This window comes from Ursus americanus, chromosome X, assembly GCF_024610735.1.
Source record: "Ursus americanus isolate L20-20 chromosome X, mUrsAme1.1.p, whole genome shotgun sequence".
NCBI classification, from domain to species: domain Eukaryota; kingdom Metazoa; phylum Chordata; class Mammalia; order Carnivora; family Ursidae; genus Ursus; species Ursus americanus.
Genome location: NC_142164.1, coordinates 79,645,064 through 79,661,743, shown reverse-complemented (window position 1 = coordinate 79,661,743; position 16,680 = coordinate 79,645,064).

The window sequence follows — 16,680 nt, the reverse complement described above, 5'->3', positions numbered from 1 at the left end:
CTATTGAAAGTGGTTCCTGAAACACTTGCGTTGATATCAACCATGTTTGTAGCTGTTTTCTATTCATCAGAAGAGGCTTACTTTCCTGCCTTCTCTGGTTTTAATTGAACATTTTACATAAAGGCAGTTTTTTGGTTGACCTCGTAGTGTACCAACTACAGGTGCTTAAAAACATTTTAGATCTTTCCTTGGAGGTTACATATACATTTTAAACTAATGTAAGGCCACCTTCAAGTGACACTATTGACAAATCAAGCGCTAGCTTACAATATTTCTGCCCATTTCTCCACGACTGCCATGCTTTTCACTTACTCATATGCTATACTCACCGGCTACATTATGACTCCCATTATTTAAACATTCATTTGCCATTTATCAAGAATAACATAAATTTTATTATTTAAACAAGTTACTTTTTGGGCACCTGGGTGGCTCAGTTGGTTAAGCGTCTGCCTTTGGCTCAGATCATGACCCCGGAGTCCTGGGGTCCAGTCCCACATCAGACTCCCTGCTCAGTGGGGAATCTGTTTCTCCTTCTCCTCCCAGCTTGTGTGCTCTCTCTCTCTCTCTCTCTCTCTCGCTATCTCTGTCTCTCTCTCTCTCTTGCAAATAAATAAAGTCTTTAAAAACACGAATAAACAAGTTACTTTTTGATCTCTTAAGAACAAGAAAAATTAACTTTATTTACCTTGATGTGTTTCTTCCCTGATGTACTTCCTTTTTTATGTAAATCCAAATTTCTGACCTTTATCATTTCTCTTCTTCCTGAATAAAATCCTTTCCACTTCTTTGCAGGATAGGTCTAATGGTGACAATTCCCTTCATTTTTCTTTGTCTGAGAGGAAACGTCTCTATTTACTCTGTCTTTTTTACCGCACAGTTTTTACTAGATACAGAAGGATCCTAGGTTGGTGAATTATTTTTCTTTTGGTACACTAAAAATGTTCCCTAACTCTCTTCTTGCTTGCATGGTCGCTCACAGGACTTCACTGTAATTTTCCCCTTGTTCCTCTATGGGTAGGTAAGGAGGTTTTGTTCGTGTTCTTCTTGGTGTGTGTGTGTGTGTGTGTGTGTGTGTGTGTGTGTGTGTGTGTGTCTTGGTCTGGCTTTCTTCAACAAGGTAGCTTGCTGTCCTGTGAGCTTTCTGGGTATCTGATTCAGTGCCTATCAGTAATTTGGAAATTTCACTGTCATCATTTTTCAAATATTTTTTTCTGCTCTTTTTTCTCTTACTTCCACTTTTGGTATTCCAAGTATGTGTATGTCATCTATTTTGAAATTGTTCCACAGTTTTTGGATGTTCTACTCCACATTTTTTCATCTTTTTTCTATTTGCAGTTCACTTTGGGAAGTCCTTGTTGGCCATTCCTCAAGGTCACTGATTCTTTACCTGGGCAGGTCACAACTCCTGAGGACCCCAGCAAAGACATTTTTCACAGCTATTGCACTAGTGTGAATTTTGGCACTCCCTGTTTATTCTCTTTTACAGTTTCCATCTACCTACCTCCATAACTTACCTATTGTTGCATGTTGTCTACTTTTCCCACTAGAAATCTTAACACATTTATCATAGTTGTTTTATCTTCCCTGTCTGATTACTCCAGCTGCTGTATCATATCTGAATTGGATGTACATTGCTTCGACTGTTTGTTCTTTCTGGAACTCAGGTGATTCCGATGTTAGCCCTTTGGCTTTTGTCCCACCACTTCCAAACCGTCTGTCCATGTTTGTTTGCTCGTTGTACCATTTTCCTGAATAGTATATTCTGTTCATCTGTCCTCAGGTTCACTGATTTTGTCTTCTGTCATCTACATTCTACAATGGATCCCATCCAAAAGAAAGTTTTTAATTTTCTTTATTACATTTTTAAATATTTACTTTCCATTTGGTACGTTTTATATCATTTCTGTAACTTGGCAGGGGTTTGCTCTCTTTTTTTAATTTCACAGAGATCCATAATTGCTCCTTCAAGAATTTTTATATTGGCTACTTCAAAATCTTTGTAAACTAGTCCCAACATCTGATTCATCTCTGTTGTTGTCAGGGCTTGCCTTTTCTCATTTAAGTTTTGACTTCCCTGGCTCTACAGATGAAGAATGATTTTTTATCCTGGCCCGCATAGTTTGGATATTCTATGAAAAGACTCTTGATCGTTTCATAGTGAGTTGCCCTGTTTTAAGGTTTGGCCTGTCTGTTCTTTGGGGGGCTGTAGTTCCATAGTCACTTGGTTTCATGAGCTTTTGCAAAGCACTCCTGAACCACATTGTTCTGAGTCCACCTGATTTTCTGATGGGTAATGGCCAGAGATAACCGTGGTACCAGAAAATGGTTCCATGGGCCGTGGGGTGTCATTAGGTGGGGGTGTGGGATTCGGGACCTAAAGGATGTAGAGCATTTTCCCCTGGCCTGTTTTTCAGTCACCCAGTACCACTGGCCTTCCTACTCTCTATCTGCCAGTATACTCAGGGGAGGGAGGCATCTACCATGACACCTGCTGCTGCTGGTAGGAGGGCTAGGGGGTGCAGGCCGGGGTATTTCTCCGCCACTGGGTGGAGTGTGGCGGCATCCCAAAACTAGTTCACCTTCTGGTGCAAATACCGGGCCTGGGTGCTTTCTGCCAATGAGTGGAGGGGCTGCAGGTGCCTGGCCTGGATGTTGTTTTGCTGGGCAGAATGCCATGAGCCACCACATCCAGCTGGAACCCTTCTGTTGACTGGAGTAGAGGGAGCAGCTGGCCTTGGATCACCTTCTGCCATTGAATGGACACCTAGGAGACATGAAGCCTACTGGAGTCGCCTGTGCAGGTGCCGAGGCACAACTGTGGTAGTCTCGAGAAGTTTGCAGGGTGGGCCAGGCTTCTGAGAATCAGCTATAGGTGCTGCTTTGGGAAAGTGGATCCTGATGTTTCCTACATTTTGGGGGGCAGAGTGGATGGACCTGCCCCGCAGGCCAGGACTAGCTCTTGTACATGCTGCAGGAAGTTCCTCTTGGTGCTTCTATTGTGGGTCCATCTCTCCTTTATGTCACAGTTGAGCTTCCATTTTTCTTGATGTGCACCCATTGAAAGCAGGCCCTGGTTTTTTGTGTGTCTGTGTACATTACTTCTTTCTCCTTTCTTCCTTTGTTTTTCTGTGAGTATTGGCGTTTCTTTGTGGCCCATTGCTGGAACTCGATTCAAGACTAGAGAGTGGTAGGGGCTCAGGGGAGGCTCACGTGATTAAATGTCTGCATTTGGCTTGGGTCATGATTTCTGGGTCTTGGGATGGAGCCTTGCCTTGGGCTCCCGGCTCAGCAGGGAGTCTGCTTCTCCCTCTCCCATTCCCCCTCTTTGTGTTCCCTCTCTCGCTGTCTCTCTCTGTCAAATAAATAAATAAAATCTTTTAAGAAAGAAAGAAAGAAAATCTCAGAGGCAGTGTTGCATTATTCTCTCAGGAGGCACATACTGCAGGGCTGCCCCTCTTTTGATAATGCCAGCATGGGGCACTGGCATCCCTTGAGGCTTAAAATGGAGATATTTTAATTCTATCTACCCTTCTTTATATATGAGATGGAACTCCTCTCTGCTGAGCAACTTCCCTCATCCACTCTTTGGGAACCAATGTTACAGTTCATAAGCCAAACACGGGATAACTGTTTCATTATTTGCCTCCACTCACCCAATTTCAAAATAATGAATATATTTCCTAGCATTTAATAATGGTGACTACGAGGTCTTTGTCTCTTTAGAGTCGCTATGGGGACTCAATATTTAATCACAGTTGATGTGTTTAGGTCCGTCTTAGTTACGATTCTTAATGACGCTCAGTTTGTCCCTAAGTGGCGCAGACTCGGTCTCAATCTGCCTGTGCAATCCTGAGCTCTCAGCAGGTACGTAGTAAATGTGTGCTGAAAGTATGTCAAATAACTGAGTGAGGTGTATGGATACCACACTTGATTGTTTTGTCATAACATCATATTACTGCGCCCGCCCCTCCAACAAATGATTGAAACCGACATTACCCCTTTGCCCTCTCTGGTATTATTCAAGTAGTACTGCAGTGGGATCGGAAAATTTAACACTCACTCCCCTTCGTTGGATCTTTCTACATTAATGGGCGCGCGGTGGGAGACAAGTGACCTCAACGCATGGGTTTGATTATCTTTTGGCTTCCAAAATTCATTTCCTCTCATGACCATTAATTTGCACTCGCACTGTTTTCTCTGTGCTCATCTGTGCCATCACCTGCTATTGTTCTACCTCCCAGAACCTTGCAGAGCCCAAATTTCCTCTTTCCCTAACACAGCTCCTCCTTATCACTGTGCCAGCACTCCTATGGAGTAGTTTGTCAGCAAATCAACAAGTGTCTTTATTCTGCTTCTTCTTCTTAGTGGTTTTTCCAGTATGGCTGTGCATGTTGAAGGTCGAGTGTTTGACCTTGGTCACATCAAAGACCCTTTGGTGACCAGCCTCCGTTTCCTCAAACTTCAGTTTTCTGATTTCTAACGTTGGGGAAGAGCTACCTCTCCTGTATCGATGTGAAATGAGTTCCACAAAAGATTGTTAGAACATTATAAATCATACAACGTCCGGATGTGTAAAATTTTTGTACCCACAATTACTGGAAGACAGGCTGCTGTGGAAGAAGAGTTGGATTAAATGTGGGGGAATTAGACAACACTTTGAGCTTATCCCAGTACTCTTAGAGATGGCAGTAATAATTACACACGGATCACTGGATAATATGCAGGAGTTGGTTGGCTACTGTGTTAACATATAGGGATCCTTTTTTCTCCTTTTAACCCCCAGATTTGACTACTTTCTGGAAGGGCTACTGTAGCACTTGGCTATTGGGCAATTCAGTTCTAGCTGAGGATGCGTCACTTATTTTTTTGGTAGCAGTTGTGGGTGCTGATAGAAAATGAACAAGGCTGTGTTAAATTATCCTAAATTTTGGCGTTTTTCATATTACTTGTAATTGTGTAGAAATTTGACAGCAAGAGTATTGTAGTGTCAGTTTGGTTCTGTAGTTCTATCCTTACTGTACATTGGAAACTTTGGATGAGTAATTTCTGAGAGCGTGTTGTGGAAGTTGTAGGTAATGGGGACTGCCTTAGAATGGAGATACAATTTTTTTTCTTTTTAACTTAAAATTTTGCCTTTTTCTACTCCCATACTTGGCTATCCGGCATTTCAGCTCTGACTGAAAGTGCTCTCCCATACCTTACTGTAATAGTGGTGGGCAGTGGCATCTGAAAAAAGATGAAGCTGCTGAAATCCTTTATAATTCTTGCTTTTTTGGCTCTTTGTGGCCTCTCTGTATCCTCGCAACTAGGACCCCAGGGTGTAGCTATAGATGTGGACTCAAACAGGGCCTGACACAGAGTGAAAGCTTTTACTCAGACATTAGGCCCCCTCAGTGCTGTTGCTATGGGAGATGATGCATCCTGATTGTGTTGTTGCCATGGTAACCATGCACTTGACCCAGTCTTGTTCAGACCTGACACACCAAAGGCAGATTTTCCTCAGCTGCCAGCACCATCTCCTTTGTCAGTTCAGAGTGAGAAAAATAGAGTCAACAGAATTATTTTCCCAATGATGTTCACTATTGTATAAGTAATTTGGTGTCATAATTGGACAAGATTGCTTCTGTAACTTTTACTATTATAGGCCGGGATGGGCACATATAGATCATTTGTACAATCTGAAATACTAGATAAAGCACACCAATTGCTTTCCAAAGTGTTGAAGGAGCACCCAGCTCATATATTATTCATGATTTTAATGAATTGAAATAAAGTTAACTAGTGCTTATTGAGCATTTTCTATCTATGAAGCTCTACTCCTTATCCTCTAAAGGTAGCTTGATTAGCACCAGCTTACTAGTCAATGTATAATAAACCCAAAATAATATATGCATGAGATAATGGTACATGAATCATAACAGATAGGAACAGAGAACACACAACCTGATAGGTGAGAAATGGTTTTTCAAAGTAGTTTTAATTTACGTTCCTGTTGCTATCAGTAGATTTGACATCTTTTCATATATATAAGGGCCATTTATATTTCTTTTTCTAAAGTATTTGTTCTGGTTTTTTGGTCATTTTTGTGATGGATTATTGTCTTTTTTCTTTGACTTTAAAAAGTACATTTATTTGGAATATTAGCTCTTTATCTTTTATATATTTGGGGTAAAATATTTTCTCCCAGTTGATTATTCAATTCCTATTTGCTTGTCTTTTTATTAGTCTCCCTCATTGTTATTTTTTTCCATTGTGTATTGTAGCTATTCTTGCATGTTTATTTTTTCTCCAGTGAAACTTTAGAAAAAACTCATCTTTCTCTAGGAAACAACAACAATTTGCTGGTATATTTATATTGAGAATGCATTAAATTTGGACACTAATTATATTTTAGTGATGTGGAACCTTCCCATTCAAAAACAAAATAGAATTTTTCTACTTCTTATGGCTTTCAGGAGTCTAAACTTTTCCTCATATAGCTTTTCCATATTTCTTGTCAAGTTTATTTCTAAGAATGTTATCTAATTTGTTGCTATTATAAATGAGATTTTTGTCTTCCATTATATCTTGTTTCTGGTTATTGTTTATATGTATAAAAAGTCATTGATTTTTTATATTAATTTATATCTTCCTAAATTTACCAAATCTCTTATCATTTGTGTAGTTTTATCACTACATTTTTGACTTGTCCCAATACCATATAATCTGGAGTTTCAATTCTTTTTGTAATTCATATACCTATAATTGGTTTTTTAATTTTTATTTTTTTAGTGTTTGATTTTTAATTGTGGCTAGTAGCTCCACTGCAAGTTTGAATAGTGAAAGCTGAAATGTTTGAAAAAGTGTGGACAACTTTTCCTTGTTCTTGACCTTAGCAGGAAGTTCTCTTGTGTTTCCCGTTATGAATTTTATTATTTACTGAGTATTGATATAAAATAGACACTTCCTTACAAATATATATTCTCTCTAGATAGATGATAGATGATAGATGATAGATGATAGATAGATAGATAGATAGATAGATAGATGATAGATAGATAGATAGATGATAGATAGAAAGTACCTGTAATTTTCTATTTTGTTGAGTTTTTTTTAATTTAATTTTGTTTTGTTTTGATTTTATTAAAATAAGTGTTGGATTGCATTGGATTCTTTTTCAGAATTTCTGGAGATTTTTATATGATTTTTCTTCTTAGGCTTATCATAAGATGAAGTATATTAACATATTTCCTAACTATTGAATAACCCCTGATTGACTACACTAAATCCCACTTGTTCATGGTATAATATTTTCTTTTTTTAAAAGATTTTATTTATTTATTTGGGAGAGAGAGAAAGCAGGCAAGCAGGGTAGGGACAAAAGGAGAGGGAGAAAAGCAGATTCCCTGCTGAGCACAGAGCCCACCCGGGATTGGATCAGATGACCCTGAGATCATGACCCTGAGATCACAGCCCTGAGATCACGAGCTGAGCCATAGTCAAGAGTCAGACGTCCAACTGACTGAGCCACCCAGGTGCCCTTTTCATATATTATTTTCTTAACGTGGTGTTATATTCTGCCTACTGATATTAAATCTAGGAGATTTGCATCAATATTCATAATTGAAATTGTTCTCTAACTTACTATATATACTATCTTTTTCAGGTTTTGGTATCCAGGCTATTCTCATTTCATAAAAATAACTTGAATTTCTCTTACTTTTTTATGTTTGGAATATATTGTGCAGCATTGTGATTAGTTGGTGATTAAGTTTTTAGTAAAATTCTGTGAAAAATTTAAGGCCTGATGCTTTTCTGTGAGGCAATTCTTTAATATGTATCCCTATTTCTTCTATGGAAATTGGTTTTTTTTAGATCTCCATCTCAATTGGAGTTATTTTTGACAAATTATTTTTTCCTAGGACATCATACTTATCATTTAGGTTTTCAATTTATTGTGCAAAGAATTATTTTGTTGATCTTTTAAAATTTTTCTCTGTCTTACTGGTTATTTTCCTCTATTAATTTCTTATTTCATGTATTTGTGTTTTCTACCTATTTATTTATTACATTAACTAGTGGTCGATTCCTTATTATTAATTTATTTTAAAAATTCAGTATTTTTATTTATTTAGTTGTACTAATTTTCTGTTTCCTGTATCTTTAGTGTTTTTTGTAATCTTTATCATTGTTTTCTTGTGTTTTCTTTTGGTTTACTTTGTTGTTTTTTGCCTAACTTAAGGAGTTGAAAATTCATTAATTTTATTTTAAAATTTTATTGATACAAATATTAAATTTCAATTAAATTTAAATATTAAATTTCTTCTATAACTGTTTAAATATTTCCCACATTTATAATATGTAGGCTTCCATTACCATTTTTTTTAATGCTGCAATTTTGGTTTGTATTTCTCCTTTCACTCAAGGCATTTAGTAGAGAGTTTTATGGGCCCAGCATGCTTCTGTTGTACAATTCTGCTGCCCTTGATAGAGATTTAAAATTTTCTTATTTTTTTTTAAGTTTTTTTTTTTTAAGATTTTATTTATTCGACAGAGATAGAGACAGCCAGTGAGAGAGGGAACACAAGCAGGGGGAGTGGGAGAGGAAGAAGCAGGCTCATAGCGGAGGAGCCTGATGTGGGGCTCGATCCCATAATGCCGGGATCACGCCCTGAGCCGAAGGCAGACGCTTAACCGCTGTGCCACCCAGGCGCCCCATAGAGTTTTAAAATTTTCTGATGGAAAGACTTTTTTAAAAATTACCTTCACTGTATCATGATAAAAGAATGCTGCTTGTGTTATTTCTACTTTATTGAGTTTGATGATACTTTCTTTGTGATATGGCATATAGTAAAATTTTATGAATCTCCCTGTATACTTGAGATGATATTTTTCTATTGTCTAGTTGTAAAGTTTGATATATATCCAGAAGATCTACTGTATTGATTATGTGGAATGAGGTTCAGTTTCTCCCAGGCAGACTTTGTGGACCACCTTGAAGGGATGGAAAGGGAAGAGTTTAGCACACAGAAATAAGGAAGGGTGCTTTGATCTGGGGACTGCTACATAGCCAGAGACATAAAATTCTCTTGCCAATCATAAGCATTCATTTAGTCAATAAATATTCAAAAATGCCTTCTATGACAAACCATCTTTCATTTAATTCAGGTTTCTGCTTAAAAGGCACGGGCAGATCTAACCACAGCAAAAATCTCTGTCAGTCTCATTGTTACACTGCTTTAATTTTCTTCTTACTGCTTAGTACTCCTCTGCTCATATTCAATTCTTATTTTGTTTAATATCTCCCACCCCACTAAAATATAAACTCCAAAGGAGCACAGACATTTACCTGTTTTGTTTTCTATGCTGTGTACACCACCCAGAATACTGCTGGTCACATGGTATACTCTAAATAAATGTTTGCTGCATGATGTATGAATAATACACACTCCATGCCTTCAGAGAATGAAACATCTGATATAGGGGCAGGTATAATAATATGCTTTTTTTAAAGCAATCACATATGATGTCACTATACTTCACTACTTCATTTACCATCCAACACATACTTAATAAGCACTTGCTTATTAAGTGCTAGCCACTGCGGATATAGGGATATATTCAGCACAGTCCTTGAATTAAATATCAAATCTAGTAGGAACATCTCAATGATGAATTGTGCACTAGATTGTTATGCATTTAGCTCCAATAACAATAACAACAAAAAATCAAACAACAACAAGAGTAAAAAACAACCAACAACGAATTAAGATAGTGGTTCTCCAACCCATCCAGAACCTCAGAATCACCTGGGACATTTTCTAAAAAGACAAACTCTTTGCAAAATGGTAAAATTTTTATGGAGGAGAATTTAGCAATATTTAGCATATACCTGTTGTCTCATAAATCCTAATTCTCAAAATCAAAGAAACATTGAGAAAATATGAAATTATTGTTGATTGTAGCAACATGTGTTATAACAAAAACTGGAATAATTAAATATCCATGAATAGAGGACTTGAAAAATAAAATAATTGAATATTTTGCAGCTATATAAAGAAATGATGACTATTTCTACATATTGATTTGGAAAACTCTCCAGGATATATTGATGAGTGAAAAAAATCAAGATGGGGAAAGCTGTATAGTATAGTTATCACTTATAACACACAATGGGTATGAATACATGTGGAATTATAATCAACAAACTAAAAAAATGTACATATGGGACAGAAGGCACAGACTGGAAAGAACAAGAAGACAAGCTGGGCTTTGCTAAAATATGTTCTTTAGTAGGTTTAACTTTGGCATTATGTAATTTTTGTACATATTTGTAGCAACTAATTGAATAAGATAAAAGCAATGAAAAGTACAATGAATCTAATAGACTTTATCATGAACCAAGTTGGTGGCACTACAATACAGAAACTATTTTTAATGATTGTAAAATACAGTCATTTGTCCTGTAAATTCCTAGTGGGATACAATATGAGAATCAAAAGAGTCAGATGAAAATTTGAAACTGTTTTCAGAATCACTATTTTTATTGGTGTTGTTAGTATGTTTTATTTCATTGTTGGTTGTGAATTGTGGGATAACAGTAATGAGTAATTTTGTTGATGTCATTGGGAGTCAGGACTGTGTCTTCAGAGAAAGGATATATTGATGAAAGATCAATGACATAAAGTATATACCCTGAAGCCATGAATTTGAATGAGAAGTATCAGTATAAACTCGTGTTATATTTTACTTCAAAAATATGTATTTCTTAGCTCTGCCAAGCGCTAGAAACTGTGATGAATCCGGTAACATGCAGCCATGCACCGTAATTTTGCTCTCTACCAAGCATTTTCCACTCAAAAATACATCAAGATTACATGTTGAATTAGCTAATTTTAGGAAATGTATAAGGTGAGCCAAGAACAACCTGACGTACCAGAAGGGAGGAAGGACTACTGTGATTGTGTAAAAAGTATTCGAGGGCTAATCTGAAAAGCCTAGATGCCTAAAAATGCAACAGTTTGAGCATCTGTAAGAAGAATAATTCAATTGATTTAAACACATTAAGTGCATTTAAATATTGCATTCATAATAATTCTGAAAATATACTCTGTGATAACCTTAAAAAGCACTAGAGAATAAATTCATAATTTGAAACTGGTAAATAGAAGGAAAAAAATCAAATAATGATTCTTCCATTTGTGTATCTACTGTGTTACCAAATAATTAATGTGGAGAAGATTCTCTTTAGAGAAATATTCTTGTAAATGAATGAGAAGGATAAATAAAATATCTTCATTCTACAATCTGTAATGAAATATTAAATCTAGATGATAATCATCAGTGTCTGCTAACATCATAAAAAAAGAGACAACCAGACATTATGTGTCTCCTACCTGTAAGGTATTCTTGCTAAAAGAAAAAAAAAAGGAAGAAGAAAAAAAGCAACATGGGTCTAATAAAGGCCCTGTCTCTAACAACCAATTTATAGGTTAAGTCAGGAGACATATCGATATATGTTAAACAATGACAAAGGGAAGATGTCAGAAAAATCTATGAAACTCTAGAGAGTAATGGACCCAAATTCTTCAAATAAATTGCAAGAAAAACAAAAGAAAGAAAGGAACAACCTATAGATTGAAAGTGACCTCATAGGCATATTAACAAATTATAATGCGTGAAGTAAACTGGATCCTGAGTTGAAATTAATATTTGTTCATTTTTAAGTAAATATATGAAATTTCATTTTCTTTTTTTATTAAGTTTTTAAATTTTAATTTCACTATTGTTAATATACAGGGTTAAATTAGTTTCAGGTGTACAATATAGTGATTCAACAATTCTATACATCACCTGGTGCTCACCAAGATAAATGTACTCTTTAATCCCCATCATCTATTTCACCCATCCCCCACCCCATGACCATCAGTTTGTTCTCTATAGCTAAGAGTTTGTCTTGGTTTATGTCTCTCTTCCCCCCCCCCTTTGTTCATTTGTTTTGTTTCTTAAATTTCACATGCGAGTGAAATCATATGGTATTTGTTATTCTCTCACTGACTTATGAAATCTGATTTTCAAATCAGAGACAGAGCCTTTGTTTGATTCAAGTTAGATTTTTCTCCTTCTTCTTTTTGACAAGAATATCTCATAGGTAGTGCTGTGTGCTTCTATCTGGAGACACATAAATGTCTATTAATGGATGAATGGATAAAGATGTGGTATATATATATATACAAGGGAATATCACTCAGCCATAAAAAAAAGAATGAGATCTTGCCATTCATGACAACATGGATGGACCTAGAGAGTATAATGCTAAGTAAAATAAGTCAGACAGAGAAAGATGAATACCATATGACTTTACTTATATGTGAAATCTAAAAAACAAAACAAACAAAAAACATATATAGAAATCATAAATACAGAGAACAAACTGATGGTTGCCAGAAGGGAGGGAGCTGAAGGATGGATGAAAAAAGTGAAGGGGACCAAGAGGTACAAACTTTAGTTACAAAATTAGTAAGTCATGGAGATGAAAAGTACGGCATAGGGAAGAGAGTCAATATTGTAATAACATTGTATGGTGACAGATGGTGGCTACACTTATTGTGGTGAGCACTGAGTAAGGTACAGAATTGTTGAATCACTATGCTGTACACCTGAAACTAATATAACATTGAATGTCAGCTATACTTCAATAAAAAAATGTTTAAAAAAAGAAAAACTATGTATGAAACAATTGGAAAATGGTAAGCTAGCGATGGATATTTGAAGATATTTAGCAATTATAATTAATTTTTAAACTGCAATGTTATTGTGCTTATATTTTCAAAGTGTCTATATTTTTAGAGATACATACTGAAATAATCTTCTATTAAGTGATATGATGTTTAGGATTAGCTTCAAAATAACCTGTGGATAGAGAGAAGAATGTGAGAGTATAGATCCAAGAATTCTTAATTGTTGAAGCTGTGTGAGACTTATGTGGTTTCTTTATATTATATCTTGTCATGTATCTCACACTATTTATGAGAAAGCTTTTTTTAATGTCCAAAGCCACAATGTAGACAAATTTTTTAAAGATTTTATTTATTTGACAGAGAGAGAGCAAGAGAGTACAGGCAAGGGGAGTGGCAGAGAGAGAGAGGGAGAAGCAGGCTCCCCGCTGAGCAGGAAGCCCTATGCTGGGCTCGATCCCAGGACCCTGGGATCATGACCTGAGCCAAAGGCAGACGTTTAACTGACTGAGCCACCCCAATGTAGACCAATTAATCAGAATTTCTGGGTATGGTGCCAGGGCATAGGTATTTCTAAAACTATTTTCAGGGAATTTACTATGCAGCTAAAGTTTAGAGAAAATAGTATAAATAAGCAGGGCCTTACCTTCCCTACCCCCCACTCAGAATAAGAAGTACAGAAGTACACTTGCATTGGTTCAGCTGCTCAAAGATGCCACAAGGATACCAAAGCTTCTAACCTCCTTTTCAACCATTTTCAGCAGGTTAACTCCATGACCATATGCTGGTCACAACATGGCTTCAACAGCTCCAGGTATCTCTATCACATCCCAAGCACCATCATCTTTGCTCACATGTATTCTTTTTATTAAGAAACAGCCTTTTCTATATAAATACCCTACATATTCCCCATATACTTCATTGGGCAGTCCTGGACCACACGGCCACACTTAAATGTAAGGGAGGCTGGAAAGAACCATCACCTGACAAAGGGGAATAGGATAGCCATGATTGGATTGGAGAAATTTTGAGCCTCCCCCCCTGGACTGGACATACTGCTTCTTTAAAAAAATCAGTTTTTCTTACTACAGGGCATTGGTAGGAAAAGCCATTGGGTCAGTAATCAACAAATCTAGTGAGAAGGAGAAGCAGAGCTAGTTGGGTTGAAAACACAATCAAGGGCAAAGATCGAATATGCCCTGAGGGGAATAAACTCATAAGCATTGAACCACATACCATTTCTAGGACTTTGGTAACTCCTAACTTGTTCAGGCCTCACAATAATTCCATAACACAGGCACCCAGCATTATCTCCATGTTATGCATGAGGGACCAGAGATTCATAGAAGAGGGGGGAGGTGGGTTGTTTGGGGGTCCTATTAGTGCCTCCACAGCACATTACTTTACCCCTCTGCCATGGGCTACAGTTCCTTCTCTGGCTTACCAGGATCACTTTCTGAAACAAACAGATTTATTTTGATGCTGGCCACTTCTCTAATGATGGAGTCTTCTGCCGGAGATGGAGACACTAGGGTACGCTAAAGCAGAACTTGCCCTTCATGGTAGCTGTTAGCAGTCTGCACACTCAGGTCATATGTGTTATCTTGGATCCCACTAACTCAGTCAGGCATTGGTGGATAGCGTGGAGCCTGACACTTACACCTAGGGGTCTTGGCAATGTCACCATCCTCAGAGTTGGCTTTCTTGCTGCCAGTATTGCCAGCAGTTTTGACTTTTTTGTGTACAGAATAAATCTGATGTGCATTCAACACCCCCCCAACTACCCGCAGGCCCAGTTCAGATTCTGCTATGAAATTTCTCAGATTTCCCAGTTTCCCAACTTCCTCCAGGCCTTGAATACTGTGCCATCCATAGAAGCAAAAAGTTCTTCTTGAATTACATTAAGTTGTGGTCACTGCAATATTTTACTCACCACCAGGATCTTGTGAAGCCACCTCTCATCCATCCTGAATCACCGTGCTTTAAGGTTAGGGCCTCCTTAGATGTATCTCCTGCCCTTCAAACCCTCTGTGTGCCCTTCTTTTTTTAAAAAAGATTTTTACTTATTTATTTGTCAGAGAGGAGAGCATGTGCACAAGCAGGGGGAGTGGCAGGCAGAGGCAGAAGCAGGCTCCTTGCCAAGCAAAGAGCCTGATATGGGACTCTATCACAGAACTCTGGGATCATGGCCTGAGCCCAAGGTAGACGCTTAACCAACTGAGCCACCCAGGTGTCCCCTGTGTGCCCTTCTTAAATGTGTGAAATGCATAGTTGCAGCTCATCTACTATTTCAGAACACAGTTCTTTTTGGCTTAGCATGCACTGAGGAACATGGATGGGGATAGAGCATTCTGTCATTAGCACCACTCAGAGCTAAGCCTCTAGATGTTTAAAAAATGTATTAATACATTTTATTTCACCTATTCACATATACCCTACCAAACTGGCAAAAGAGGCTAAAACAGTTTAGAAAGCTAAATAATAAATGTTACATGAACATCAGTTAAAGCAACTTGCCAAAAGAAATACAAAGGTAGAAACCAAACACTAACCTTTAATCCAGGGACTGTCAGTTAAATCTACAGAAGCCATTTGGGGTCTGTCTTAATCACTTGCCAAGTGACAATGTATTCTGCGAATTTATTGGTGTGGCAAAAGGTCGCTGGTAGAGCTAGTAAAAGCAGTCTCTGGAGGAGATAATTCATCCAAGTCTCTGTTAGAGACTTTAGGAAGCCTTTTACTCAGTGTCCAAAATGTGAAAGAAGAGCTTTTAAGTGGATACATTTTGGATACATGTTGTAGCAAGTGAGAGATACAGTGATTCGATTGTGTACAGCAGCCTGACTATGGACAAGTCTTTTTGTTTTTGCCCTCTCATGCTAAAATTGGGGCACAGGTCTCAATATTCTCTGCTTAGACTTTTGAAGTTCAGCAATCAAAGAAATACCCTCATTAGATGGCTGAGAAATGTCTTCAAATTTTCTGTGTATGTAAATTCTGGTTGCTTAATATGAATCTGTAGAAAATAAGGGGTTTTGCTGAACTTTTTTTATTGATGGCTGATTCTTAGAGACTGAAACTTTCACCCACTAACTTATGAAAGAAACCATACAATATTTTTAAGGGTAAGTAAAGCAGATATTGTAACTGAAAACTAGAATAAATGGAAATATAGCAACAGTCTCAACAAAAAATATAAAAAGAACCCTGTTGAACATAAAATCTGGATCAATGTGAACATATTCAAATGCTCAGGTTTTGGCAGAACTTCCGTGGTCATTGGAGGGTTTCTTTTTTAATGGTCATGAAATGGTAACTAATCATCTCCCTGCTGCCAAACAGTCCATTTTAACTAAAATGAGTTGAATATTTGAACTGCAAAATGTTTATGAGTAAACTTTATAAAAAGCAGGTTCTTGCATTGTAGTAAACCAGAATCAAGATATTGTGAAAGGAGTGTCTATTTTGAGAAAGGATTTGTCTTTTGAAGACAGGAACAGTAACTGTAGTAAGTATTAAAAGCACTGGCAGTTTGTTCTGGGTACCAGAGAAAGATGCTCAAAGTGAGTAATGTGGGAGGTCTGCTAGCTTCTACCCAGTCCAAACCTTCCCTTTTCTTTCCTTTTTGGGTCTCTGCTGAAATACAGAGTAAGTTGGCCCCTTTCCCTGAGTTTTAGATTTGTCCCATAATGACCAGAGAAATAAAGGAAGAGGCTTGGGAGAAAAGCTGCCAAGAGCCAATGGGTAGACATTTCTTGAGAAAGCCTTAAGCAGAAAGTTCATCATGTATTTACAGCACGCAGCCTGACTTGGGGAGATTCTATATTATCTTGGTTGCCAGACGAAGCTCTGAAGACAGTTAAGTTAAACTGGCCTGGAACGGAGGCAATAGGGGACCTCTGAAAGGACACTGCTCAGTATGCCCTAGGGAAAACTAGTGTTGTGTTTGTGAACAGCCCAA